Source organism: Melospiza georgiana, chromosome 23, assembly GCF_028018845.1.
Source record: "Melospiza georgiana isolate bMelGeo1 chromosome 23, bMelGeo1.pri, whole genome shotgun sequence".
Lineage (NCBI taxonomy): Eukaryota > Metazoa > Chordata > Aves > Passeriformes > Passerellidae > Melospiza > Melospiza georgiana.
The window spans coordinates 2,818,271-2,845,393 of NC_080452.1; the positions used below are offsets into that span (position 1 = coordinate 2,818,271).

Here is a 27,123-nt window from a genome sequence, read left to right on the forward strand (position 1 = left end):
TTGCTGTCCACCCCTTGGCTCTCCAGCTCTTGGATCATCTTATGGACAGGGATCACAGCATCTCGAGTGGTTCTATACTGTCGTTGATGCACTGTGGAAGTGGCAATTGGCACCTGTTGCTCTTCTCCCTTCAGAAGTCCTACTGCAGATGGATTCTCAGACAGCCCAGGCAAGGTGTTCAATTGTTGGATGCCCTCTGTCAATACAGCAGCTATCCCAAATGGCCACCTGAGTCCTTTTGGGTCTTTGAAATACCCGCTTCGAAGGTAGTCTATGCCCAAAATACATGGAGCCTCTGGGCCAGTCACGATAGGATGTTTCTGCCACTCATTTCCAGTCAGGCTCGCCTCAGCTTCCACCAAAGTGAAATCCTGGGATCCCCCTGTCACACCAGCAATAGAAACAGACTCTGTCCCCACATGTCTCGATGGGATTAATGTACATTGAGCACCCATATCAACCAAAGCTTTGTACTCTTGTGGTTCCGATGCGCCAGGCCAACGAATCCACACAGCCCAGAAAACACGATTTTCCCTGGCCTCTACCTGGCTAGAGGCAGGGCCCCTCTAAGCCTGGTTATCCTTCTTTCCCTGGGCATATGTCTTGGATGTTCCTTCAAGGGGATCGGACATGTCATCATCATCATCATACCTGGCAGTAGTTCGGCTACGGGCAACTGGAGCTGCTTTCCTTTTGGTAGAACTCCCTCTCTGAGCCCTGTCTTCCTTCAATTCACACACCCATTGTGCCAGAGCAGCAGTAGATTTTCCATCCCATCTCCTCATGTTTTCTCCACAATCACACAGGTAGAACCACAGCTCAGCTCATGGGGTGTATCTTCTCTCGCCATCTGGGGAATGTCTGCCTTGGATACCAGAACCTCTGATCTGTACTGCTGAGATTTGGAGAAGGTCTTCTTTAATCTCCTCTCTGAGCTTCTTTTGATTCTCCTCTATCTTGTCCTCTAATTTCTGCAGATGTGTTCCTACCGCTGCAATTCTGGCATGTGTTGGGCCATGTACAGCATCTGTGTATGCTCGGAGCTTCCTTGCCATGTCAAGCACAGTCTCATCCCTCTCATCCCTCTTCATTATGGCTAAGGCAGAAGGATATTTGTGTGGCCCAAGTCGCACAAGTTTTTGCCACATCACAGATGTGCATGGTACCAATCTGGGTTCCCAGTTGCTACATGATCTGAGAAGATAATCTCTGCCACTGCCATTTCTCTCAGGCATTGGATCCCTTGCTCTATGGTCCTCCACTGTGTTTGTTGTATATAAAGATCATCTGCACACAGGTATCTTTTGCAACACTTTCCAAGACCCGTGCCCAGAGGCTGTGTGGATTAGCCCCCCTCATCATTCCTTGGTCAATGACAGGATCCTGTGACAGGGATCCCAAATGCCTGGCTTCAGTGCCATCCAGAATTGTAGCCTCGCCTGCAGCATCCCAGAGACGGACTAACCAACTAATTACGGATTCATCAGGTCGTCGAGTGTAATCCTTCTTTAGGCCATGAAGGTCCTTCAGGGAAAAGGACTCAATATTTGCTTCTGGTCTTGTACCTGCTGCTTTGACTCCTGATTTTATGTCAGCAGGCATTGAGGTTCCTTCTCCTGCATCATCATCATCATCCACTGGTTGATTAGTCTTGTCCGTGCATTTCCCACTTCTAATACTGGTAGCAACAGCCATGGGTTTAGCTGCTGGCTTAGGCTCACTGTCTGGTCTGCCTGCTGGCTTCGAGCCTGGGGTGTTGGCTGCTGACTGAGTGATGGGGATAGCTGATTTATCTCCCTGCCCCCCTGCCTCTGTCTGCTGCCCTAGAGTATCTAGCAGTGTGCGATAAGCATATGCCAGGGCCCAGCTCACTGCAATGATCTTTGTCTCCTTAGGCTCATCCTGGTACTTCTCTTTCAGATATTTCCCCACCTCAGCTGGGTTCTGAATTTGTTCATGGGGAAAGTCCCAGACTATAGAGTCAGAGAATTCCTTCAGGATTTGGCCCCATATCCTCCCATTTCTCACACCACTCAGGATTTTCCACGCCTGGGTCTATTCCTGGATCAGGGGTCTCATCAGCTTCTCTAGAAATCTCAGCCCTCATTCTAGAGAAGCTGCAGGCTGTATAGAGGAAGGTTACCAGATTAAATACCAGAAAGATGATCTCTTTAACATTCCGGGGAAACTGAACATTCTTCAGTAGTGATGCAACCGATTCATAGGAGAAGAAGGAAAGCAAAGGCTAAAAAGCCTCATGCCTTGCTCCTCCTCTAACTAACTGGGTGCATAACCATATCCATGAACCATTCATACCTGGAGCAGACCTCAGCATGTTTATAAGCTTCTTGCAAATCATTGCCACCAAGCCTGGAAGGATAGCTATTCTGGTCACTGCCCCTCTGATGTAAAAACTACATATTAGGGACAATACTAAAGCTATTTCTGGATAAGAAAATAAACCTAGGGACCATAGAGGTATTAAGATCTCAGAATCCCTAGGGACCAGAAATGGATGCAAGCCCTCAACCCAATAGACATTATGAATTCAGAAAGCATGGCTATTAACTCCTTTATATGAACACAGAGTAATGGCAACCAAAATGCACTCAAAACGGGGTTTTTTCCATTCTCTCTCAAGCCCCACGTTGGGCACCAAATTTTGTCCTGTTTTCGGGCAAATTTGGGAGAGAATCTCCAAAGGGGCCCCTCCAGTAAGCAAACCCACACAGCCCCTCCCCCCAACCGGTTTGGGAAGAATTCCTCAGAGAGAAGTGGAAAGAACCTGTTTATTTAACAAGCACAGCGCCCCCCAGCACACAAAATGAACAATACCAGACGACACCACTCTGGAAAAAGATGGCAAATTCAGAAATTCTCTATTGGGGGTGGTCGCTCTGTTATAAGTCCCTCCGGCACTGGGACAGCTGCTGCAGGCCACAAGGTGCAAACTCTCGGTGTTCCCAGGTCCCAGTCCGGAGCAGGTTCAAGGTGGTAGAGAAAAGGAGAGAAGAAACAGTCCAGGAAAAATTTGAACTGTTTAGCTAAACTAACTAATGAGCAGAAGCAGAAAGCAAGCAGAAGCGAAGCAGAAGCAAGAGCAAGAGAAAGCGAAAAGCAAAAGCAAAAAAGCAAAAGTAGCCCTCTGTGTCCCGTCAGGCTGATAAGAAAAACCCAAACAAAACTTTCACCATTCAGTGCCAGTCTTAAAGGCACAGAACATAATATCCAACATAAACAGAACACATGAATGGGGATGCAAGCATCATAACGTCACCCTAGGACATCATCCCACAAAAGACCATCCCTGTACCCCCATCCTAGTGGTCAAGGGGCACCCCTGAGCCCGCCTACTTCGTTCCACTTCTTAAACCTAAGTCCCACCTGGGTTTGGGGCTCGGCACCCCGGCTCCAGCACCCTTCATCAGAGCTGCACCCCTTTTTCCTCCCCCATCAGCACCCTCAGACTTCCCAAAAAATAAAGCCTGTTGGAATTTCACCAGAGCCTCCCGCGACCTCTCTGTTTGGCTGTGTCAGCTTTAAGCATCCAGGCCTGTGAGTGAGCATGACCCTGGCTGGATCCCTCCATGGCAACAGACGCTGAGGAGGGGGCCTGCCGGCACCCACCAAGTTTTGGGGCCCCCGGCAGCTAGCTGGACCCCAAAAACCCACAGATGGACTCTCTTTTTCCAGCTGCTCTCAACCATAACTTTTCAAATAACAATTCCAGCTGTTCCCCTCTTAGAAAACCCACCAGAGCCTCATCCAAAGACTGTGCCAATCTATGAAGTCTTCGCACTTGAATACTTGGAGTGAGCACCGCCAACTTGATGATGCCTAAATCACCATCTTCAAAACTCGAATACAAGATGGCATCACATGTACTTGGAGGGAGATGAAGCCATTCCTTGACTGCCTTTTGAATCAACAGGTCAAGGGAATTGAGAAGGCCCACATTCACCTCAGTATGGTCAGCCAGATATACCAGTCTCTGGAGGTATAAGTCCTGAGTATATTGACCCTCTGAAGAAATTTGAGGGGTGAACTCCCAATCCGATGGAGCCAGTCCACAAGTTTCTCTGATAAACCCAAGTCTGCAAAGCCAGTCCAGGAGTCAATCCATGTGCCAAAATATTTTTCTGAGCTCTCTGGGTCAATCTTTTTAAGGGGGGAACCATTTATCTTCCATGGGAGACAATCATTGATAGTATATGAGTCCCTTGTTGACTTGATGCAAAAGCCATGACATTTTTCCCCCTGAGTCTGGAGACCAGTAAGTTCACAGAAGGTCTCCAAAATTTTGATATTACAACACATGCCATCCCAGGAATCACTCAGCAGCACTAAATCATCTGCAAACGCCATGGCTGTTATTTCATGTTGGGACCCCTGACCCTCACTTTCAAGCTTGCATAAAAGGGGGTCCATCGCCAGATTGAACAGCAAAGGTGGCATAGGGTCACCTTGTTTGACGCCACAGCGAATGTAAATGGCATCTCTCCTCTCCTTTTTAATGGAAATGTACGTTTGGATATTCCAATACATTTCCCTAACCAGCTGAAGCACATGGGGATCAACCCTTCTCTGGATCAGACCCTCAAGTACATGCTGATGACCAGCGGTGTCAAAGGCCTTGGTGATGTCCATGAACACCACCCCCAGATGTCGATGCTCCCGCTTTGAGTTCTTAACCACAAGTTTTAACAACTTGGGGTTCTCGGCACAACCTGATGCGCAAATAAAGCCCCATTGCCGGGGGTTAATGGGACGTGCTCTGGTCAGACTCTCCATAGCAATCCTGGAGAACAGCCTAATCACCATAGAACCAATAGTGATAGGCCTCCAGTTATTGGTATCACCAAGTTGATCCAAATCAGAAGACTTGGGTATCAAGACTGTCCGGCAGTCCCACAGCGCGTCTGGGATAGTATCAGTAAAAAGCCAGAGGCTGAAGATCTCAGTCAACAGGGAAAACTTAGGGCCCTTTTTAATAAGAAGACCCAAAGTAATCCCATCTGGCCCAGAAGCGGAGGTTTTACACATCTCACTCACATTTTTCTCAATCTCCTTTTCAGTAATGAGGGCCACAAATACGGTGTTATCAACCTCCACATGCAGAGGAAAGTTCACCAGGCCCCCAAACTCAACAGCTGTATCCTATCTCCACTTAAAGTGTGCATGGACAACACCAGGTGGTATTTGACATTGCAAGGCTTCTGTGCTGTCCAGAATAATACACGCCAGACGCCTCCTATGCAACTTGTACAGCATCTGAAATCGAAGAAATTTCCCTCTCTTAATCGCTCTCTTTTGCATCCAGTTTGTTGTTGCTTTGGATGCACCCTGACCACGGGATGTCTGCATTTTCCGACACCTGGCTGTTTTCATATTCTGGCCAGGCCCACTCAGGGTACCACGATACTCTTTGAAAACATCGTTCACCATCCCTTGCAGATGTTGCCCATCTAAAACTTTAATGAAGGCCTCCCGATACCTGGTGAATCTGCCAGCCAATAATCCCGTTTGAATGGCTTCATGGTATTGGAGCTTCAATTGCCCCTCCTTTGGTGATTTAGCAGACCTGGGACGATGTTCAATCACCATCTCCCCTTCTGGCCCAGCCTGACTTTTCGTGGAAGGATCTCTCCCCAGAAGGCGCCTTCTATCACTGGTCTGCTTTGCCCTTTTAGATGGAATATGCCTTGCAATAAGTTGGTTAGTATTCTGACTACTGGCAAACTTCTCTACCAATTGTACCAGGAGAGCCTCCTCCTCATCAGTCCATACTCTTTTGTGGGCCCCTCTGACTGATGACTCTTTGGGATGGGCGACAACAATCCGTTCCAAATTCCTCACAAGGGGATGCATTATCCTCTTGTGCTGTCCCAGGCCGATCTTAGTGGCAAAACCACATTGGCATACCTCACAGACCCATTTGCCAGTTGGAGCCACACAGAGCATCCCTCTACAATGTGGGGCGTGACAGGCAATACTGTGGTAGTTAAGATTTTGTTCACCACATTTAGAGGACCTAAAGATGACCTTCTTTTGCCCCTGGGCCCTCTTTAGATTGTCAGTCAGCCCCAACATCCTAGTAAACCAGGTCGCACAACAAGGACAGGATGGCTTTCTCTCAGGGATGGACATGACAGGAGTTCTTATTGTTTCTCCATCACCACTGGACCTGGGAAGAGCCTCAGGTGTTCTTGGCTCTTCTGTGCCTCTGTCTGAACACTCAGAATCATCTTGAGCCAAACCCGATGGGGAGATCTCCTAAGGTTCAGGGAATTTTGCCCTCCCATGCGACTCCCAGATGTATTCCACAACCCCTTGTAATTGTGGAGTTAACAAACTCCAAACATACCAGATTAAATCCCTCTTCCCTGGGCACAGAGGGTATATAGATGGAATCTTGGCATCTTTGACACTTAGATCTAGTGGGTCAGTTTGAGTGGCAGTCAATACATATTGCAAAGCCAATGATTGCTGTTGCAGACATTTTTTCACAGAAATCCTTTCTTTCAGATTTCTGCGTCTTCTGGAAGGCAGAGGCCTCAGAAGAGAATGTAAACAATTGTTATCAGCTGCTGTGGAATGCAATAGGATGCACCTATTTTGATTGGTGATTGGTTCATGTTCCCATGTTTATAATTAAGGCCAATCACAAGTGCAAGCTAGGGACAGAGTCCCTGGACACAACTTTGTTATAGATTCTTTCTTTCTATTCTTAGCTAGCTAGCAGCCTCTGCAACTTCTCTCTTTATTCTATTTAGTATAGTTATAATGTATTATATATCATATATCAATAAATACAGCCTTCTGATCAAGAAAAAAGATTCTCATCTCTCTCTCACCCTCAGCGACCCCATGCAGGGTGCTGTAATAGATTGCACCATCACATCAGTCAAAGAGACAACAAAAAGAGTGAGGGTAGAAGTAGTTAGCAGCTGGCCCTCTCCCAGACTGCCAGTTGTGTCCAACACTAGCCCGTGGACAAGGTTTTAGGCAGCTGCAAAATGACTGTGCCAACTTTTTGTTTCAACAGCTCGTGAAACTATTATTGGGTGGCGAGTCCAACAACAGAGAGGGCAGATTTTTGCCCTCTCTCACACTGGAGCAGAAGTCAATTCTGTTACCACAAGGGTATCCAGTGGGGCCACGAGGAGGCGCAACTTCCGCAGCTATGCCCATTTAGTAACTATGCCCTCTTAAGAGAGTCAGAGTTACTCCAGCTGTTTACCCGCACTTCATTGAGTTTCTTCACTTTGACATTTAGAGCACTGGGCAGAAATCACATCGTGTCAACACCTGCCTAGGGCCTTCACGATGCTTTGTTTTAATTAAACAGTCGGATTCCCCTGGTCCGCACCAATTCTAAGCCGGCTGTTAGGCTCTGGCCCAGAGATCCCCCCGGGGACCCTCCCCAGCATGAACTGCTTGGCTGGCGCTGGCTGCAGCCACGCACACGCTGGCCACCCACCGCATACATCCAACTGCCCCCAGGGGAAACACACTACGCTCCTTTGGAAAGCAACCGTATGGAGCCCCACAGGACAGATTGCAGAGGACACTGAAGGAGAAGGTGGATCAAGTCAACTTGTGGAACTCAAGGCCGTTCAGCTGGCCCTGGACATTGCTGAAAGAGAAATGGCCAAAGCTCTACCTCTACACTGATTTGTGAATGGTAGCCAATGCTCTGTGGGGATGGCTGGAAAGGTGGAACGAGTCCAACTGGCCGTGTAGGGGGAAACCAATCGCGGTTGCTGATGAGTGGAAAGACATTGCCTCTTAGTAGAAAATCTGTAAGTGAAATCCTGATGTCCCCAAGAGTTGGGCTAATGAGGAACACCAAAACAACGAGCAGGTAGGTCAGGCAGCAAAGATAGACTTAGACTGGCAACACAAGGGGGAGTTGTTCCTACCTTGATGGGCCCATGATGCCTCAGGCCATCAGGGCAGGGATGCCAGCTGTAAGTGGGCATGAGACTGAGGGGTGGATCTAACCATGGATGTATTGCTCAGGTTATCCATGACTGTGAGACATGTGCTGCCATCAAGCAGGCCAAGCAAGTGAAGCCCCTGTGGTACGGTGGGCAGTGGTCCAAGTACAAGTATGGGAAGGCCTGGCAGATTGACTCCATCACACTGCCCCAGACATGCCACAGCAAGCGCTATGTGCTGACCATGGTGGAAGCCACCACGGGATGGTTGGAAACCTACCCTGTGTCTCATGCTACTGCCTGGAACACCATCCTGGGCCTGGAAAAGCAGGTCCCTTGGAGACATGGCACCCCTGAGAGGATTGAGTCAGACAGTGGGACTCATTTCAAGAACAGCCTTATCAACATCTGGGCTAGGGAACATGGCACTGAGTGGGTGTACCATGTTGGGGTCATACTGGGATCATACTGGAACTGCCTGGGATCATACTGGGAGTAGACTGGAAGAGTACTGGGAGTATCTGAGAGTGACTGGGATCCTACTGGAACCAGACTGGGAGTGACTGGGAAGGTGCTGACCGTGACTGGAACCATACTGGAGGTGAATGGGAGCAACTGGGCCCACACTGGGAGTGACAGGGAGTCACTGGGCATGACTGGAATAACACTGGGAGGATCTGGGAGTGGCTAGGGTCATACTGGGAGTGAATGGGAGCAACTGGTATCATAGTGAAAGTGACTGGGCTTGTAGCGGGAGTTGCTGGGATCATCCTTGGAGCCACTGGGATTGCAATGGGTGTGAATGGATCCTGACTGGGGGTTACTGGGAGCTACTTGGGCCCATGTTGGGAGGGAAACATAGAAACATTGGGAGCAAGTGGGATCCGCTGGAAGGTACTGGAACCATGCTGGGGAGACTACGACCACAACTGGGATCATACTGGGAGCAACTGGGACTGTACTTTGGGCAACTGATGGGAACTGGGGTGTCATGCTGGAGGCAACTGGGAGTAATTGGGAAAGACTGGGATCATTCTCAGGTAACTAGAGCCTTACTGGGGCAACTGGGATAAACTGGGAGTGTTTGTAAGCACGGGGTGGGGACTGGAACCACACTGGGAACAGCCGGGACCATGCTGGGGGCAACTGGGAGTGAGTGGGACCATACTGGGAGGGACTGGGACTATTCTAGGGACAACTATGTCAAAATATGTCAAATGCTCAACGCTTACTGAGGAACTCACTTGCTGCGGCAACTATGCCTAGTTATGGACAAAACAGGACAATCTGGACTAGTAACATGAGCTTTTTTTATTTCAGCACATCAGTCTCAGGACACTGTTAGAAATGGAGACAGGATGTTAACAGCTCGCTGATCCACAGGGAATGCCAAGGAGGTGTGGTATTACAGCATAGCATAAAACTATCTCAGCCTAGATTTCAGCCAATCACACATAAAACAACACGTATTGACAAGCATTCTATCCAATCATATAAAACACACATAATGGTGGTTAAAACAAAGATTGGTTCATAAGAGACAAAGAACAGAGCTCTATTCATGCTAACCTTCTAAAGATATACATTAAATAACTTGGTTGCTATCTATAAGCTAGTTCTACAGAGGCCTATTGTTGTTTGTCACGTACGCTCTACTGCTTAGAAAACTTTTTTGCTGTATTTGCAATGCTAACAAACCTTCAGTCTGAGGCCTATTCTTTTTTAACTATTTCTTAAAAACCCTCTAATTTTATGAATTCCAGCAAACTGGGATCATGTTGGGTTCACAGTGAGAGCAGGTGGGTCCATTCTGGGTTAGACTGGGATCACACTGAGAGTGACTGGAATCATACTGGGATTGACTGGGAGTGGCTGTGAGCAACTGGAATTGTGCTGAAAGCAACAGGGAAGAAGTGGGAGTGACTGGGAGCATGCCGGGTGTGACTGGGAGAGACAGAGAGTCACTGGGATCACACTGGAGGCCACTGGGGTCATGCTGGCATTGACAGGGAGCAAATGGGATCACACTGGGGGCAGAGGTATCAAACTGGCAGTGACTGGGATCATACTGGGAGTGGCTACAATCATATTGGGATTAGGGTGTGATTGGACCCTGACTGGGGGTTACTGGGAGCTACCAGACCCTGCTGGGAGCCAACTGGGGACGTAATCAGAGAAACTAGGAGCAACTGGGATAAAACTGGGAGCAAGTGAACCACACTGAGGCACCTGGGAGTGCCTGGAAATGACTATGACAATGTTCAGCGCAACTGGGATGTACTGGGAGTGTCTCAGACCATATGGGTGGTGACTGGGACCAAATTGGGAGCAACAGGGAATGTGCTGGGGGAACTGGGAACACGCTTGGGGCAAGGGAGAGTGACTGGGACCCTGCTGGGAGAGACTGGGTGTGGTAGCTAGGGAAGAGGCGCTGCGGAAGATTTCGCGATGTCACGGAAAGCCAGGACCCTCGGTTCCCCATAGATAAGACTCTCAGGTACTCATAGATAAGAAATTAACATAGGAATGTGGTCCCACTAACAATAGGAATGTTGCCCCACTGAAGCCAGTAACTTTCCATCCCTTACCCAGTACTTTTCTATCCCCTACTAACCATAAGTAAGAAGGACAAACCCCTTTTTGACGTAGAGACCCCTAAGACTATAAGACCCCATGAGAAGAAGTAATAAACGCCTTTTGACCGTCCACCACATTGGTGTCTGCGTATGTCATTGGCCCGAACGGCCCTAGAGAGAGGGCTGTCGATCTGTACCTCAGAACCAGGTCGCCTGCCTTGATCATAGAAGGCAACATTTGGTGCCGGTACCCAGGACAGCGGCTTGCGCCCGGCAAACAGGGACACTCCTGGAACGAGGACAGTGGCTGCGACAGCGGGACTGATCGCAGCGGGGAGGGACGCCTCCCGGACCAGCTTGGACCATGGAAGCCATAGCGAAGGTCGTAACAGAGATGCATGCGCAATGGGGTATAGAATGTAAACTTAAGGATTTAACTCTCGCATTGACGAGATTGATTAATTTTGGGGCTATTGAAAGCCCCGTGGACGTCCTACATTCGGACATGTGGGATAACTGTACAAAAGCCCTGGCGGAGGATGCTATGTCCTTGGGCTCAGGGAAAGCCCTAAAATCGGGGGACAGAGTTGTCCAGGCTCTGAAAAAAGCTCGACAAGAGCAAGAAAACTGGAAAGCTGCGCGAGCTTGTTTATTAGCCGTGCCGCAGTTGGGGGTGGGCGCGGCGACACAAACCGCGGAGGTGCTTGACCCAGGCGGGCGCGCGGAGGCGCGAACGCCGGATCCCCCTCAGGGAGCGGACTCACCATCGGAGGGGGGGGAGCACACGCGGGTGTTCTGGCAGGGGCTCGTGGAGGAGGCGCGGAACGCGGCCAGAATGCCGGACCCCATAGGGACCGATAGAAACGCCCCCCCACCATATGCGTTTGAAAATGGCGCCGGACCGCATGGTCAGGGCGGAAAGGAGGAGGCGGGGGGCGGAAACGCAGTCAGCACGCTGAACAACGCATGCGCCGGCGAGCGGGGAGACGGGGCGGCCCCCGCGGAGGCGCGTAAGACCAATCAGAGCGCTTTATTCAAATTAAGTCCTTGTAGGGCAAGGACCTCCCCCAGCAGGAGGCGGGGGGACCCCAGGGGGAGGGAATGGCCCCACCCCCGCAGGAAGGGGCGGGGTCGGAGCCCGAGGAAAAGGCAGAGCAGCCCGGAAGCGTCTCTTTACTCGACTTCCGGCTCGGACTCGGACTCGAGCTCGGAGCCCGAGACAGGGTCGGAGGATTCCGGCTCAGATTCTAGCTCTAACAGAGAGAGAGCAGCGGCAAGTAAGGTCACTAGCCACAGCGCTCCTGCATGGGTGAAGGAGTTAACAGAGAAAAACCGAACCCCGCTTACAAACTGGCGGAAAATAAAAATGGCTTGCGCAGAATGGACTCCGTCTGCCACTCTGGTGTTCCCGGTCTGTGGGGGTGGGCAGGCGGAAACCAAAGGATTTATTCACCGGTTAATCCAAAAGATGTGCAGGCAATTGTTAAAGCGATTGCGGATAAGGGAATTAATTCTGCCATGGTTTGCACACTCATTGACGGCCTTTTTGGTGGGGACGATATGCTTCCCTTTGATATTAAGCAGACGTGTAGAATGATATTTGATGGTGCGGGAATGATCGTTTTTAAACAAGAATGGGAGGATAATTGCCTCAAACCGCTAGCCTTGGTAACGGGGGCAGACCACCCACTGCACGGTTCCAGCATACAGAGGCTAATGGGCACAGACCCCACTATGATCACCCCCCAGGCACAGGCTGAGGGTTTGCGTGCCCATGAGGTCATGACAACAACCCGTGCTGCCCGAGAAGCCATCCGTGACGCTTCTAAAGTGGTAGCCAAACCATCCCCGTGGTCTCTCATAAAACAGGGTGAGAGTGAAAGTTTCACTCAGTTTGTGGACAAACTTCAGGCTGCATTAGATTCCTCTGCGTTACCCCCAGAGGCGAAGGGTCCCGTGCTGGCAGACTGCCTATGCCAGCAATGTAACTCAGCCACCAAAGACATTTTAAGGTCACTGTCGCAGGGGTCCAATGTAGCTGCCATGATCAGACACGTTGCAAAGGAGGAACATCTAGTTCCCATTCAAGCAGCAGTTCACACCGCAATAACCAGTGTGATGGCGTGCCTTAAGTGCAGCCAGGCAGGCCACTTGGCAGTAAACTGCCCCCAGCCAAGGTGCCCATCAGCAGATGCTCCACCACGCCAAGGGGGAGGTAGGGGGCCGTGCTGGCTGTGTGGAAGGAAGGGGCATTTAGCTAAGGAATGCAGATCCAGGTTTCAGGGAAACGGGAGAGGGAGGGGGCAGCCAGGCCGTATCCAGCCCCCTCCCACCTGGAACATGCAGCGGCCCAGCTACTGCAACCCCCAGTGGGGCAGGGGACCCTCATACCCTATGCCCCCACAGGGAGCAGTCAACTTTGCATCCCCTCCAGCAATACAATGGCAGAGTTGCGCAGCACCGCCCTCAATACCCTCACACGCCCCACCGCCACAAGCCGCGCCGGAGTCACAGGAACAGCAGGGGACGTCCCAGAGCGGGATCCCTGGGTGGCCTTGGTCATGAAAATAGGGAAGGAACCCCTGATGGTGTGGGGGACATGCCGCCTTTATGGCAGTCAGGATCCTCACGTCACAGGGCTCCAGTTCTGGGCGGACACGGGATCAGACTGCACGATTATTCCCCAAGCACACTGGCCCGGACATTGGCAAATCAAAGAAGTCCCTCCAGTGAATGGAGTGGGGGGGCAGTCCCGGGCATGGAAAAGCAGCACCCAGCTGGTGGCTATAACACTTCACACGAAAAAGGGACCAGAACAGACAGTAGCAATCTACCCTTACATTTTGCAAAATTCTCCACCCCTGTTGGGAAGGGATGTTCTTTCCTTGCTAGAATTTCGGATTACAAATTTATCCTGAGGGCCACTGCCGTGCACCCCCCGCTGCCAATCAAATTGACTTGGAAATCATCAGACCCTGTATGGGTTGAGCAGTGGCCCCTGACAGAGCCTCGAATGGCAGCCTTGCTGGAACTGGTCGACCGCGAACTGCAAAAGGGTCACATAGAATCCTCCACCAGCCCATGGAACAACCCTGTATTCGTGATCCCCAAGAGGTCCGGACAAGGCTATCGTCTCGTCCACGACCTGAGAGAGGTGAACAAGACGATCCGACCCCTGGGTCCAGTCCAGACACTGCTACCCGCGAATTCAGCCATCCCCGAAGGGCAGCCGTGCGCAGTACTGGACATCAAGGACTGTTTCTTTTCAATACCCCTGCACCCTGAGGACAGAGAACGATTTGCCTTTTCCGTGGCGTTTCGGAACGGCGAGCGGCCCAACCTTCGCTTCCAATGGAGAGTGCTTCCACAAGGCCTAGTCGACAGCCCGACCATATGCCAGATCACCGTGGACAAAGCACTGACACCAGTCAGACACTCCAATCCCACCGCAACCATCATCCAGTACATGGACGACATCCTGGTTGCAGCACCATCAACAAGCCAAGTAGATGACCTGGTGACCACAATCACAGAGACCCTTCAGGCCAACGGCTTCGAGATCGCGAGTGCAAAGATCAAGAGAGGACCCTGTGTGACCTTCCTGGGAGTAGGAATTACAAGCTCCTACGTGACACCCCCCGAGATGAAGATCAACCGAGAAGTCGAGACGCTCCACGACGTGCAACGCCTGGTGGGATCGCTGCAGTGGCTTTGCAACGTTGTCCTGATTCCTCCCGAGGTCATGGACCCTCTGTACGACCTCCTGAAAGGGAAGAACCCCTGGGATCCCAAGGAGCTGACGCCGCAAGCAACAAGCTCCCTCGACTTCATCGAAAACCAGATGTCCACTGGCACGCTTGCCAGGTGGAACCCAGCCATGCCACTGGACCTGTACGTCCACTTTACACCGAAGGGGGGAGTGGGAGCACTGGCTCAAGGACTTGCTGAAAAGGCCCGACCGATCCAATGGGTGGTCCTCGGAAGACCCGCTCGTGCATTCTCCCCAGGAATCGAATGCATCGCCAGTCTCATCATGAAAGGACAGAGACTCGCCTTGAAACACCTAGGGACAGAGCCGACAAGCATCCACCTTCCGTTTCGCAAGCAGCCGACCTCGGAGTCAGCCACAATATCAGAGTACCTGGCCCTTGCTCTCTCCGGTTTCGGAGGAGAAATCTCCTACTCCTCCAAGCCACCCTGGACTAAGCTGCTGACCGTAGTCAACATGGACGTGCCACCGAAGGTCAAGGACAGACCGCAGCCAGGACCAACGGTCTTCACAGACGCTTCCTCCACAACTTCAACCGCAGCAGCAGTGTGGCAGGCAGGAGAGCAATGGCACTGCGTCAAAGCGTGTGACCCCACACTGTCAGTGCAACAACTGGAGGCAGCAGCAGTGGTTTTGGCGTGCGGACTCTTCCAAGACGAACACCTCAACATCGTAACGGACTCTATATTCATGGCAAGGCTCTGCCTATCCATGGCAGGACCAGGAGTGTCGACATCAGCAGCAGCCCTAATGCTGGAAGAAGCACTTTCCTCGCGACAGGGCACCGTGTCAGTCATCCACATCAACAGCCATGACCCAGTCAAAGGTTACTTTCAGATTGGCAACGACAAAGCAGACCCCGCAGCAAAAGGCGTTTGAACCTTGCAAAGAGCTCGTCAACTGCACGAGTCGCTCCACATCGGAGTCAAAGCACTGGCGAAGAGATGCGGAATCCCGATGGCGGACGCGAAACACGTGGTAGCCACTTGCCCTTCCTGCCAGAAGTCACCCCTTTGGACCTACGGAGTCAACCTGAGAGGTCTCAAGCCCTCAGAAATCTGGCAGTCAGACTTCACCTGGTGCGAACCGATGAAGCCCCGAGCATGGCTTGCAGTGACAGTAGACACTTATAGCGGGACGATCATAGCCACACAGCACCCCAAAACCAACTCCAAAAACACAATTCAGCATTGGCTGACAGCCATGGCTTGGCTTGGTATCCCCAAGCAGATCAAAACGGACAATGGCTCCAATTTCATCTCTAAACAAGTACAGGAATTCGCTGCGAAATGGGGCATCACGTTAGTGCAAGGCATCCCACACAACAGTACTGGGCAGGCCATAGTTGAGAGAGCAAACCAGATCCTGAAAACCAAGCTAGAAGTGTTGGCAAAAGCAGAGGGCTTTGCCAATGCCATTCCCCCAGGAGATCAGGCACGTATGCTGGCAACTGCTTTGCTGGCACTGAATCAATTCCCTAGGGGGGACGAAACAAACAGTCCCGTCCAAAAACACTGGGCCACTCGAGCGCTAGAAGAGGGCCCACAGGTGGCAATCAGAAACGAGCTAGGCGAGTGGGAACGGGGTTGGAGGCTGATGCTCACGGGGAGAGGGTACGCGGCTGTCAAAAAGGACGGCAAAATCAGGTGGTGTCCACTTAAGTCGATTAAACCGGACCTTCATAGCAAGCAGAATGAGACTGACGAGAATTGCGAGTCTTTGTTTACAGGACCTGCTCGTGGGACGCCCTCGTGACGCGTACATCCCGGTTCCAGACGAAAGTGACAGACCACCAAGCCGTCAGGCAGCACCCGAAAGACCCACACGGGTGAGACCCAAGCACCAAGGATGTTTCTGTGTGATTTTGCTGTTGGGGCTTGTCGCCAGAGGGCAAGCCAGCCCAGACCACTACTCCCATCAGCCATTCAGGTGGGTCATGCGACACCTTAGTAGTGGCAAAGCACTCACAGAAATCACCACACCGAACACCCCATCCTTCGTGCTCCGCATCACCGACCTGTTTCCAGGACAGCCAAGGGCAAACCCCTATTCCCTACATGCCAAACACTCGTACCTATCCTACTGTTGCCCAGCTTCAAACCCTGGGAAAAGCTACTGCAATCACCCGGGGTGGGGATATTGTGGGCACTGGGGCTGCGAAACCATAGTCACAGATGCCAGACCGTCGGGGCCTGGGTGGGATCCACAAGAGCCAGACAAATTCTTACAATTCACCTGGGCACCCATCAGCTGCAAAATACCCTTCTTCTTTCGCGAAAACCCCCATCAAAACCAAATTAAAATCCCTAACTTTCGGGCATGCACTGATTACAACATGACAGTCTTGCAGCCAGACCACCCTAGCTGGGCCACAGGCAGAACGTGGACAGTGGTCCTTCAAGGGTCAAAAGAGAGAGTGAACGTGCAAATTATCAGGCTCCAGCCGTCAGCACTCCGAGCAGTCGGACCCAACAAAGTGATTAAAAGCGTGCCGAAAGGGAGAAACATAACCGACCCCAAAACCTTACCCACAGGGGTCAGCAATGTCCCGACCGGTCAAGCGGAAACCTTTCAGATGAGTCGCTTAACCGAGTCAGACGCAGACCCAATCCTTCGTATGTTAGAAGCTACCTTTGTATCCCTGAACGAATCCAACCCTAACCTAACCGAATCCTGCTGGCTTTGTTACGATGTCAAACCCCCCTTTTACGAAGGAGTCGCTTTAGACACTCCCTTCAGTTATTCCACAGCCGACGCCCCTCACCAGTGCAGATGGGACACCCCTCGCAAAGGAATCACCCTGAGTCAAGTCACAGGCCGAGGCAGATGCTTTGGCAATTCAACCCTAGCTAAGCGGGGAGGTAACATCTGCACCAAAATTAGCAGGCTGAACAGGAAAAACAATAAGTGGGCAGTCCCATCCGCATCGAGGATGTGGGTTTGCCAGCGATCCGGAGTGAGTCCTTGTGTGTTCCTTCCCAAATTCAATGACTCTAACGACTTCTGTGTCCAAGTTCTGATTGTTCCTAGGGTCTTGTACCACTCAGACGAAGAGATGTACCATCTTCTTGAGGGACCCAGCCGGATCCACAAAAGAGAAATAATGACAGGTATAACTATCGCAATGCTGCTCGGCCTGGGAGCAGCAGGAACGGCCACGGGTGTCTCAGCCCTAGCGACACAGCACCAAGGACTGTCCCAACTGCAGGCAACGATTGACGAGGACCTGCAGAGGATTGAGAAATCCATCTCCTATCTAGAGAAGTCAGTCTCCTCACTCTCAGAAGTGGTCTTGCAGAACAGGCGAGGCCTGGACCTCCTGTTCATGCAGCAAGGGGGCCTGTGTGCCGCCTTGAAAGAAGAGTGCTGTTTCTATGCAGACCACACGGGAGTCGTGAGAGACTCCATGACGGAACTCCGGAACCGAGTGGCCCAGAGGCAGAAAGACAGGGAAGCCCAACAGAGCTGGTACGAGTCCTGGTTCAATCAATCACCATGGCTAACCACTTTGATTTCTGCCCTGATAGGTCCATTGGCGATGCTGTTTCTAACAGTCACCTTCGGACCATGCCTGCTGAACAAGCTGGTGTCGTTCGTTCAGAGCCGCCTGGAACGGACCAACATCCTGTTCATAGGGCGACGACAGTTGCTGTGAATTCAACCAGGGAATTCAACCAAAGAACACTGCCAGTCACAAGATTTTCCAAACTTGTCTGGCAAAAGCTTACTCAGGTTTCCCAAAATCCCTTTCCCTTGTCAAGTTACAACCTTATACCTCAATTCAGTATCTATGTACACGACTACCTCATTCATTTGTGAAAAGGGAGGGGGAGATGTGGTAGCTAGGGAAGAGGCGCTGCGGAAGATTTCGCGATGTCATGGAAAGCCAGGACCCTCGGTTCCCCATAGATAAGACTCTCAGGTACTCATAGATAAGAAATTAACATAGGAATGTGGTCCCACTAACAATAGGAATGTTGCCCCACTGAAGCCAGTAACTTTCCATCCCTTACCCAGTACTTTTCTATCCCCTACTAACCATAAGTAAGAAGGACAAACCCCTTTTTGACGTAGAGACCCCTAAGACTATAAGACCCCATGAGAAGAAGTAATAAACGCCTTTTGACCGTCCATCACATTGGTGTCTGCGTATGTCATTGGCCCGAACGGCCCTAGAGAGAGGGCTGTCGAGCTGTACCTCAGAACCAGGTCGCCTGCCTTGATCATAGAAGGCAACAACTGGGATCATACTGGGAGTGACTGGGGTTATTGGGAGAACTGGGAACATGCAGGATGAAGGCAGCAGGAACTGGGAGCAACTGGGACCTTGCTGGGAGCAAACTGCAGCCTCCCTCCTCCTCCTGTCCCGTTCCCGAAAGCCGAACCGTGAGGGGAAAGGAGGTGGAGAAAGGGCGGGAACCGTGAGGGGAAGGGGTGGGGCCAAGGGGACGCGTAGTCCTAAAAGGGCCAGGTTTCATTTAAAATCATCCAAAGGCGTCACAAATGCAGCTGAAAGCCAGCACATTTGGCCTAAAATCGGCCAAATGGGATTAAAATTGTCCAAAGAGGTCTAAAATCCAACCAAAGGGGCCTAAAATTGCCCAAACTGGCTTACATCTCCCTCAAAATGGCCTAAAATCAGCCTTAAATCTCCAAAATGGGCTTCAAATCCACCCGGAAAGTACCTGCTTTGGCCTGAAATCTCCCAAATGAGCCTGAAACCAACACAAGAGGACCACAAATCATCCTACACGACTTGGTTTGATCTAAAATTATCCAAAGAAGCAAAAAACCTACTTAAATGGGCCCAAAATCACAAAAAAAAGGGACCTAAAATCACCGACACAACATTAAATTCACCCACATGGGCCTCAAATCATCCAAAGGGATCTAAAATCCCTCCTCTAACCCACCAGATTCGGCCTGAAATCAGGCAAAGGGGCCTAAAATCCCTCCTGCAAGGCTGGGAATGGCTGCCAGGGATCTGAGCCTGCCCTAAACCTGCCCAGGGTGGCCCAAAATGCCTCCTAGGGGCCGAGGCTGAGGCCGAGCCCAGGATGGGCTCCGGGCTCGCTCCGGGCCCTCCGCGTTCGCTTCAGGGAGTTTTGGCCGCGGTCCCAGACGGGCCCGGGCGGGACTGGGAGGGACCAGGGAGGGCTGGGCAGGGTTGCGGCATTTGGGGCTTTTGGGCTGGGGGAGTTTGTGGGGAGTTCGGGGGCAATTATTGGGGTTTTGGAGAGAATGATTGGGTTTGGGGGGAGTTGGGGAATTTTGGGGGGTTTTATTGGCAATTTGGGAGGTGTTTTCTGGGTGGGATTGGGATTTTTTTGAAATTTTTTGATTTTTTCTTTTAATTTTGAGGGGCATTGCTGGGATTTTGTGACAATTTGTTGGGATTCTCCTTAATTTTTGTGGATTTTATTGGAGTTTCTGGGGGATTTTGGGTGGTTTTATGGGAATTGTGGAGGCCTTTAGTGGGATTCTTTAGAGGTCTGTGTTTTTTGAGGAAATTTTTGGGGTTTTTTGGAGATTTTTCTGGGATTTGGGGGTGTTCTCTGAGTTTTTTGGGTTTTGCAAGGATTTATTTGAGTCTTAGTGGGATTTTGGGGGGTTTCTTGTGGTTTTGGGAACATCTTTGGGGGATTTGTGGGGCTTAATTGGGATTATGGGGGGGGGGTGTTGTTGGGATCCTGGATCAGGGGGCACCGGCCAGTAGAACAGGAGCCACTTCAGGGGGCCCTCAGAGCTCTTTGGGGAGGGGGCGCCATGGGAGAAGCCCCAAAAACCGGGAGGGAGGGAGCCCCTGCTGTGCCCCCTTCCCCCAAAACCCCCAGACCACAGATCAGGGTGGGCTTGGGACCCCCCGGGACCCCCAAATCTCTTCCAGGACCCCTTGAGAGCCCCCAGACCCTTCCCAAGACCCCACCCAGGACCCTGCCAGGACACTCCAGACCCCTCCCAAACCCAACTCAAGTTCCCCCAGCCCCTCCCCAGATCCCTCCAGGACCTCTCCCCAAAACCCACAAACACCCTCCAGACCCTCTCCCAAAACCCTTCCAGACCTCCAAAGCCCCTCACCAAAACCTCCCAAACCCTCCCAGGACACCCTCAGGACCCCCCAGAGCCCTGCCCAAACTCCCCCCAGGACCATTCCAACACTCCAGACCCTCCCAGACCCTTCCTACGACCCCCCTGCCCCCCTCAAGACCCCTCTTAGGACCTATCCACACCCCCTAGGTCCCCCCACAATGCCCCAGGACCCCTCCCCAGACCCCCCCAAACCCCCTGGCCCCTCCCCAAAGCCCCCCCAGACCCCCCCGCACCCTCCCTCACCCCCCCCAATCCCCTCTCAGGCCCCTCCCCAAATACCCCCAGAAAAACTCCCTTTCAAAATGGCAATAAAATCCCCCAAAATCCAAACCACCCAAAATCCACAAAACCAGCCACTCCCAGTCAATCCCAGTATCATTCCAGTCACTCTCAATGAGATCCAAGTGTAACCTAGGATGGACTCGGCTGCTGTCACTGGGATCCCAGTGTGATCCCGGTTGCTCCCAGCATGGTCCCAGCTGTTCCCGGTGTAATTCCAGTCACACCAGTATGGTTACAGACACTCCCAGTATATCCCAGTTCCCCCAGCATGTCTGTAGTCATTTCCAGACACTGCCAGTGGCCCCGGTAAGGTGTCAGTTCTCCCAGTATGATCCTCCAGTCATGCCCAGTTGCCTCCAGCATGCATCCAGTCCTTCCCAGTTCCTCCAGTTTGCTTGCAGCATCATCCCAGTTTCTTTCAGTTGCTCCCAGTAGCCCAAAGTGTGATCGCAGTGGCTTGCTTTCAACCCCAATGTGATCCCAGTAAGCTCCAGTTTGATCCCAGTCACATGCCAGCCCTCCCAGTGTGGTCCCAGAATAAGCCCAGTGGCTTTCAGTCTCTCCCAGTATGGTCCCAGCTGCCCCCAGCATGGTTCCAGTTGCTTCCTAGATCAGCCCAGTCAGTCCCAGTATGATGCCATTTGCTGCCAGTGTGCTCCCAGTTGTTCCCAGCCAGGCCCAGTATGAGGGAGGATGGGCAGGGTGTGTTCCCAGTCACTCTCAGATCCCCCCCGTATTAGTCCAGTCCCTCCCAGTGTGATTCCAAGATGAGCCCAGTGTGCTCCCAGTCCCTGCCAGTATGAATCAGTTGTGCTCCACATGGTTCCAGTTGCTCTCTTTCACCCTCACTTTTGTTACAGTCACTCCCAGTATCTCCCAGTGTAGCCCCGTTCCCTTCAGCATGTTCCCAGTCACTCCCAGTTGTTTCCAGTTGGGTTTTTGTGGGGATGTTTGGAGAATGAAGCAGTCCAAGGCTGAGCGGAAAAGGCCCCTTGGGGGGACATTGGGGGCTGCCAGTACCGTCCTGGTCGGGACGCCCTGGGGGGATCTCCTTGCCCTTGCCTGTGGCACGGAGGCAAATCCCATCCTGTCCTTGTCCTTCCTCCCCCAGAGCAGGAGCTGAGCATGGAGAGCAGGGAGGACAAATGCCCGCGGCAGAACCTGGTGGCAGAGGCTGTTTTGAGCGGCTCAACGGCACAGGAAGCAAACAGGGAGGAAAAGCCCCGGAGATGCCGCACGAGGAGGGGCTGCAAACGCAGCTGGCGGGGATCTGAGGGGGAAAGAGCCAGCCTGGGCCGGGAAGGCGGCCGGAGATGGAGCCAGAGTTCGGAGCTGCTGCTCCATGAGCAGCTCCATGATGGGGAGAAGCCCCACACGTGCGTGGAGTGTGGGAAGAGCTTCAGGTGGAACTCCAACCTGATCCTGCACCAGAGGACCCACACTGGGGAGAGGCCCTATGAGTGTGGTGAGTGTGGGAAGAGCTTCAGCAGGAGGTCTCACCTGATCAAGCACCAGAGGATCCACACTGGGGGAGGCACTACAAATGTGAGTAGTATGGGCAGGGCTTCATTCGGAGGTCCCACGTGATTGTGCGCCAGAGGATCCACACTGGGGAAACGCCTTTGAAGTGTTCCTTGTGTGGGATATGCTTCCGCCAGAGCTCCAGTCTTATCTTTCACCAGAGGATGCACACAGGGGAGATGCACATCCGGACCGGGTTGGCTGAACCGGAACTGTGCGAACCGAGGAGTTCCCGCTCCCCTCCGTCCCTCCCAGTTCCCTCCGAGTAAAGGGGGTCCCTCCCAATTCCCGCTCCATCCCTCCAAGTTCCTCCCAGTCCCGAGGTCTCTCCCAGTCCCTCCCAGTCCCACCCGGGGGCACGACCAAAACTCATCGGAGCAATCACGGAGCTCCCGGAGCGCTCCCGGTGCCGATGCTGATCCCAAATCCCGATCCCGTTCCCGGTTTGGTCCGGTTTGATCCAGTTCGGTCCAGTTCGGTTCACGGTGCGGGGGATCTTCACAGCCACCGGCAGAACCGGGCGGGTCATGCTGGGGCTGGTGCTGGAGCAGGGCACAGGACACCCCAAAAATGGGCACGGGGAACCCAAAAATGGACAAGGGGATCGCCAAAATTGGGAACGGGGATCCCAAAATTGTGAGAGTTTGGGGGGATCTGAGATCCTAAAACCAGGAATGGAGGAACCCCAAAAATGAAACGGGATACCACAAAAACAGACATGGGGCACCCCAAAAATAGACACGGGGACACCAAAATTTGGGGGAATTTGGGGCAATTTGGGACCCCAAAAACTGGGAGTGGAGGGACCCCAAAAATGGGCATAGGGAACCCAAAATGGGCACTGGGACCCCAAAATTTTGGGGAATTTGGGGAGATTGGGGACCCCAAAAACTAGGAACAGGGGGATCCCAAAATGGGTACAGGGGACCCTAAAAACGGACACGGGGACCCCAAAATTGGGGAAGTTCAGGGGAGATTTGGGATTCCAAAAATGGGAATGGGCGCCCTAAAATTGGGGGAGTTTTTGGAGGGATTGAGGATCCCAAAAGGGGATATAGGGACCCCTAAATGAGTTTTTAGGGGATTTGGGATCCCAAGAACCAGGAATAGGGTAAATTGATGGGACCCCAAAATTGGGGGAAATTGGGGGGGACAGGGGTCCCCAAAAATGGGGAATGGGGTACCCCAAAATTGGGGATGGGGGACCCTAAAATGGGGGGAAATTGGGGGATCCCAAAAAGGGAAAGGAGGAGAATTAGGGGACCACAAAATGGGGGAATGTGGAACCCCAAAATTGTGAGAATTTGGAGGGAATTTGGGAGGATTGGAGGACCCCAAAACCAGGAACGAGGGACCCTAAAAATCGGGACAAGGGGGACCCCAAAACAGGGAACAAGGGGATCCCGAAATGGGAGAGAATAGGGGGATTGGGGGGGAACACCAAAAGCAGAATTTGGGGAAGTCACGAGGAATTGGAGAAGTCACGGGAAATTTGGGGTCACCGGAAGTCACAGGAGTTCGGGGACGTTGCTGGAATTTGGGGTCACTGGAGTTTGGGGTCACGGGGAATTGTGGGAGTCCTGGGAATTTGGGGTCCTGGGGATTTGGGTTCCTTTGGAATTTGGGCAGTGTGGGAAGAGCTTCATGCAGCTCCATCCTGATCGTGTACCACACTGGATCGAGGACCCACACTGGGGAACAGCCCTACAAGTGTGGGGAGTGTGGGCAGAGCTTCAGGTGGAGGTCTGACCTGATCAAGCACCAGAGGATCCACACTGGGGAGAGGCCCTACGAGTGGTCCAAGTGTGGGAAGAGGTTTCAGACCAGCTCCCATCTCCTTCAGCACTATCGGATTCACAGAGAGGAGAGGCCCTTCCAGTGCCCTGACTGTGGGAAGGGATTCAAGCACAACTCCACCCTCGTCACCCACTGGCGCATCCACACTAGGGAGAGGCCCTACGAGTGTCCCCAGTGTGGGAAGAGCTTCTCCAGCAGCTCTGACTTGACCCAACACCAACAGAGGCACTGGTAAGGGAAGCCCTGTGAGTGCCCCGAGTGCAGGAAGAGCTTCGTGTGCTGCTCCAGCTCCATCCCCCACTGGAGGAGGCACTTTGGGCACAGCCCTGGTCACTCACATTCCCTGTGATACATGTTGGGAACACACTTGGCAGCTTCTAATTTTGGTTTGTCCTTAATTTCTTTCTATACTCAATGTCTTTGCAATACAAAAGCCCGTATCGATACATCTGTCACTTCAAAACAACTCAAATCCCAGTGAAAACAGCTCAATCTTACCCCAAAAGTGCTCACACCCACCTGATAAAAACTCAAGTCCCACACCAAACTCACTTGATTCCACAGCCATCACTCTGAGATGGGTTTTGGAGGAGACTGGGGAGAAGTGGATTCCCATTTGGGAGCGGTGAGATGGGGATTGTGAGGGGCTGGGTGTGTGCAATATTCAATAGCCAATTAAACTCTCAGACCTACTGATTTATCTCCCATTCATGTTCAGTCCGTTGCAGTTCTGTTTGCAGAGTGCCGCTCCCGGAGTGTCCCCTCAGAGTTGCCGCCCTTGGTCTGAGCCCACCCCTTTCCCGTCACGGTTCCGCCCTTTCCCCGCCCCCTTTCCCCTCATGGTTACAGCCGGTTAGGGCGGAGGAGGAGGGGCAGGGGAGATGAAAGAGGAGGGATGAAGGCGGAGAGAGAGCAGCGATGGAAGGAGGAGAAGGAGGTGCAGTTAGGGAGGAAAAGGACGAGGAGAAGGGATGGAATGGGAGGGATGGAAGAGGAGAAGGAGGCAGAGGTAACACGGAGTAGCGGAAGGAGGGGATAGGAGAGGAGGAGCGGGAGAAAGAGGAAGGGGAAGAGGAAGAGGAAGAGGAAGAGGAAGAGGAAGAGGAAGAGGAAGAGGAAGAGGAAGAGGAGGGACAAAGGTGGATCAAGGCGGAGCTGACAGAAGCATTCTCTCCAGCCCTGCCTGAATTCGCAGCCCCCACCTGTGGGATCATCGCCCCCCCCCCCCCCCCCCGCCCATCGCGCAGGTGAGCCAGGAGTAGGAGCCCGGCCCAGATATCCCCGGGGGTCCTGCATTGGGTTTTTCAGGAGGATGTTTGGAGAATGAAGCAGTCCAAGGCTGAGCGGAAAAGGCCCCTTGGGGGGACATCGGGGGTGCCGGTGGCGGCTGCCAGCAGAGGCAGCCTGGAGGAGCAGAGCCCTGTGTCCCCCAGGAGCCCAAAGTGGGGAGCCCAGAGAGGGGGGAGCGCCACCATTGGCAGGAGCCTCAAGAGCCTGGAGAGGGGCAGGGGGGACTCCTTGGAGCCGCTGCAGCCCAGAGCAGAGAATGAGGGGAGACGGAGCCCGGGAGCCCAAAGAGCCCTGCATCCCGAAATGGGGGGAGCGAAGAGGGGGGAGCTTTTGGCATTGCTGGGACTGCCAGCAGCCTGGGCAGGGCAGACACTGAGGAGAAGGGGGACCCCCAATTCAAGCGTGACCCCAGCAGCTGGGACAGGGGGGAATTGCTGAACACCAAAGGGGAGGGACCAGGGTCGGGGAACTCCTGGGAGGCTTTTTCAGGGCTGAATCTTGGTATTTAGGGGGTTTTTCTGGAGCCCACATGGCCGGTGACTTGTAGAGAGGGACTTGGTCAGAGGGACCTTCAAACTCAACATGTGTTGGGTAAGATGAAACAGGGAAGCCTTATAAATACAATTGTCTGGCAAAAGATTTGGAGAATATACAAAGTAGAAGCAAGATTGAAATGAAAGCAAGCTCTGTGATACCTTGGTGAACAACTGGAAAACAATGGTGCGGCCCTACTGAAGGTAATCCCCTTTTGATAAAACAATTCCCCCTGCTTGCAGATAGATTGAAGTGTCAGAGCAGACCCTACTAGCTCAGCAGAAGGGATCCAAAGAGTGCATTTTACGGTTTAAAATGTAACACAGTATGGTGACGTAATCAATCTTACAGGCTGTATGTAAATGCTATAGGATTGGTATCTTGCCCTAGATTGGTTAGTGAGAAATAGAATATTCAACCCAGAAGAAGATTTATTGTATTGTAACGGGAACCTTACTTTCTTACGCTCTTCCCCTCTTACTCTCTTACCCATTCGTCCTCTGTACCCCTCTCTTCTCTCGGGCCTGCTCCGAGCTGTGGCTGGCAGCTCCAAGCAGGGCCCTGCACCCAGGCCCTTTGCAATAAACCACAAGTTCCACGACCTGGCTTCAGAGATCTCTTGTCTCCATCCATCCCGACCATCCTAGCCCCCGACACTCCTAAAAACGTGCTCATCCCTTGTTTTCCCCAAAACAGGATTTCCCATTGCCAACACCAGGGAGGCTGCAAGGAAGAGGAAGATGCCCTGGGACACTGAGGCAGGTGAGGAGGAAGTCAGTGCCCCTTTCCCCTCTGTGCTGCTCCATCTCCCAGCCCAGCACGGCCCCGGCTGCAGCACAGCCCTGGGGGGATCTCCTTGCCCTTGCCTGTGGCATGGAGGCAAATCCCATCCTGTCCTTGTCCTTCCTCCCCCAGAGCAGGAGCTGAGCATGGAGAGCAGGGAGGACAAATCTCCAGGGCAGCAGAACCTCATGGAAGAGGCCGTTTTGAGCGGCTCCACGGCACAGGAAGCCAACGGGGAGGAAAAGCCGCAGAGCTGCCACACGAGGAGGGGCTGCAAACGCAGCTGGAGGGGATCTGAGGGGGACAGAGCCAGCCTGTGCCAGGAAGGCGGCCGGAGATGGAGCCAGAGCTCAGAGCTGTTGCTCCATGAGCAGCTCCATGATGGGGAGAAGCCCCACACATGCTTGGAGTGTGGGAAGACCTTCAGGTGGAGCTGCAGGCTGATCAGATACCAGAGTACCCACACTGCAGAAAAGCCCTACGAGTGTTCCCAGTGTGAGATGCGCTTCAGCCACAGGTCTAGCCTGATGAAGCACCAGAG

At 52.6% G+C, this 27,123-nt stretch overlaps 2 pseudogenes; one reads left to right on the plus strand and one right to left on the minus strand.

Moving 5' to 3' along the window:
- LOC131092856 (zinc finger protein 850-like) overlaps positions 1-24,322 on the plus strand; it is a 44,766-nt pseudogene extending 20,444 nt beyond the window's left edge.
- The window catches only part of LOC131093001 (zinc finger protein 850-like), a 364,742-nt pseudogene that overhangs the window by 58,916 nt on the left and 278,703 nt on the right, over positions 1-27,123 (minus strand).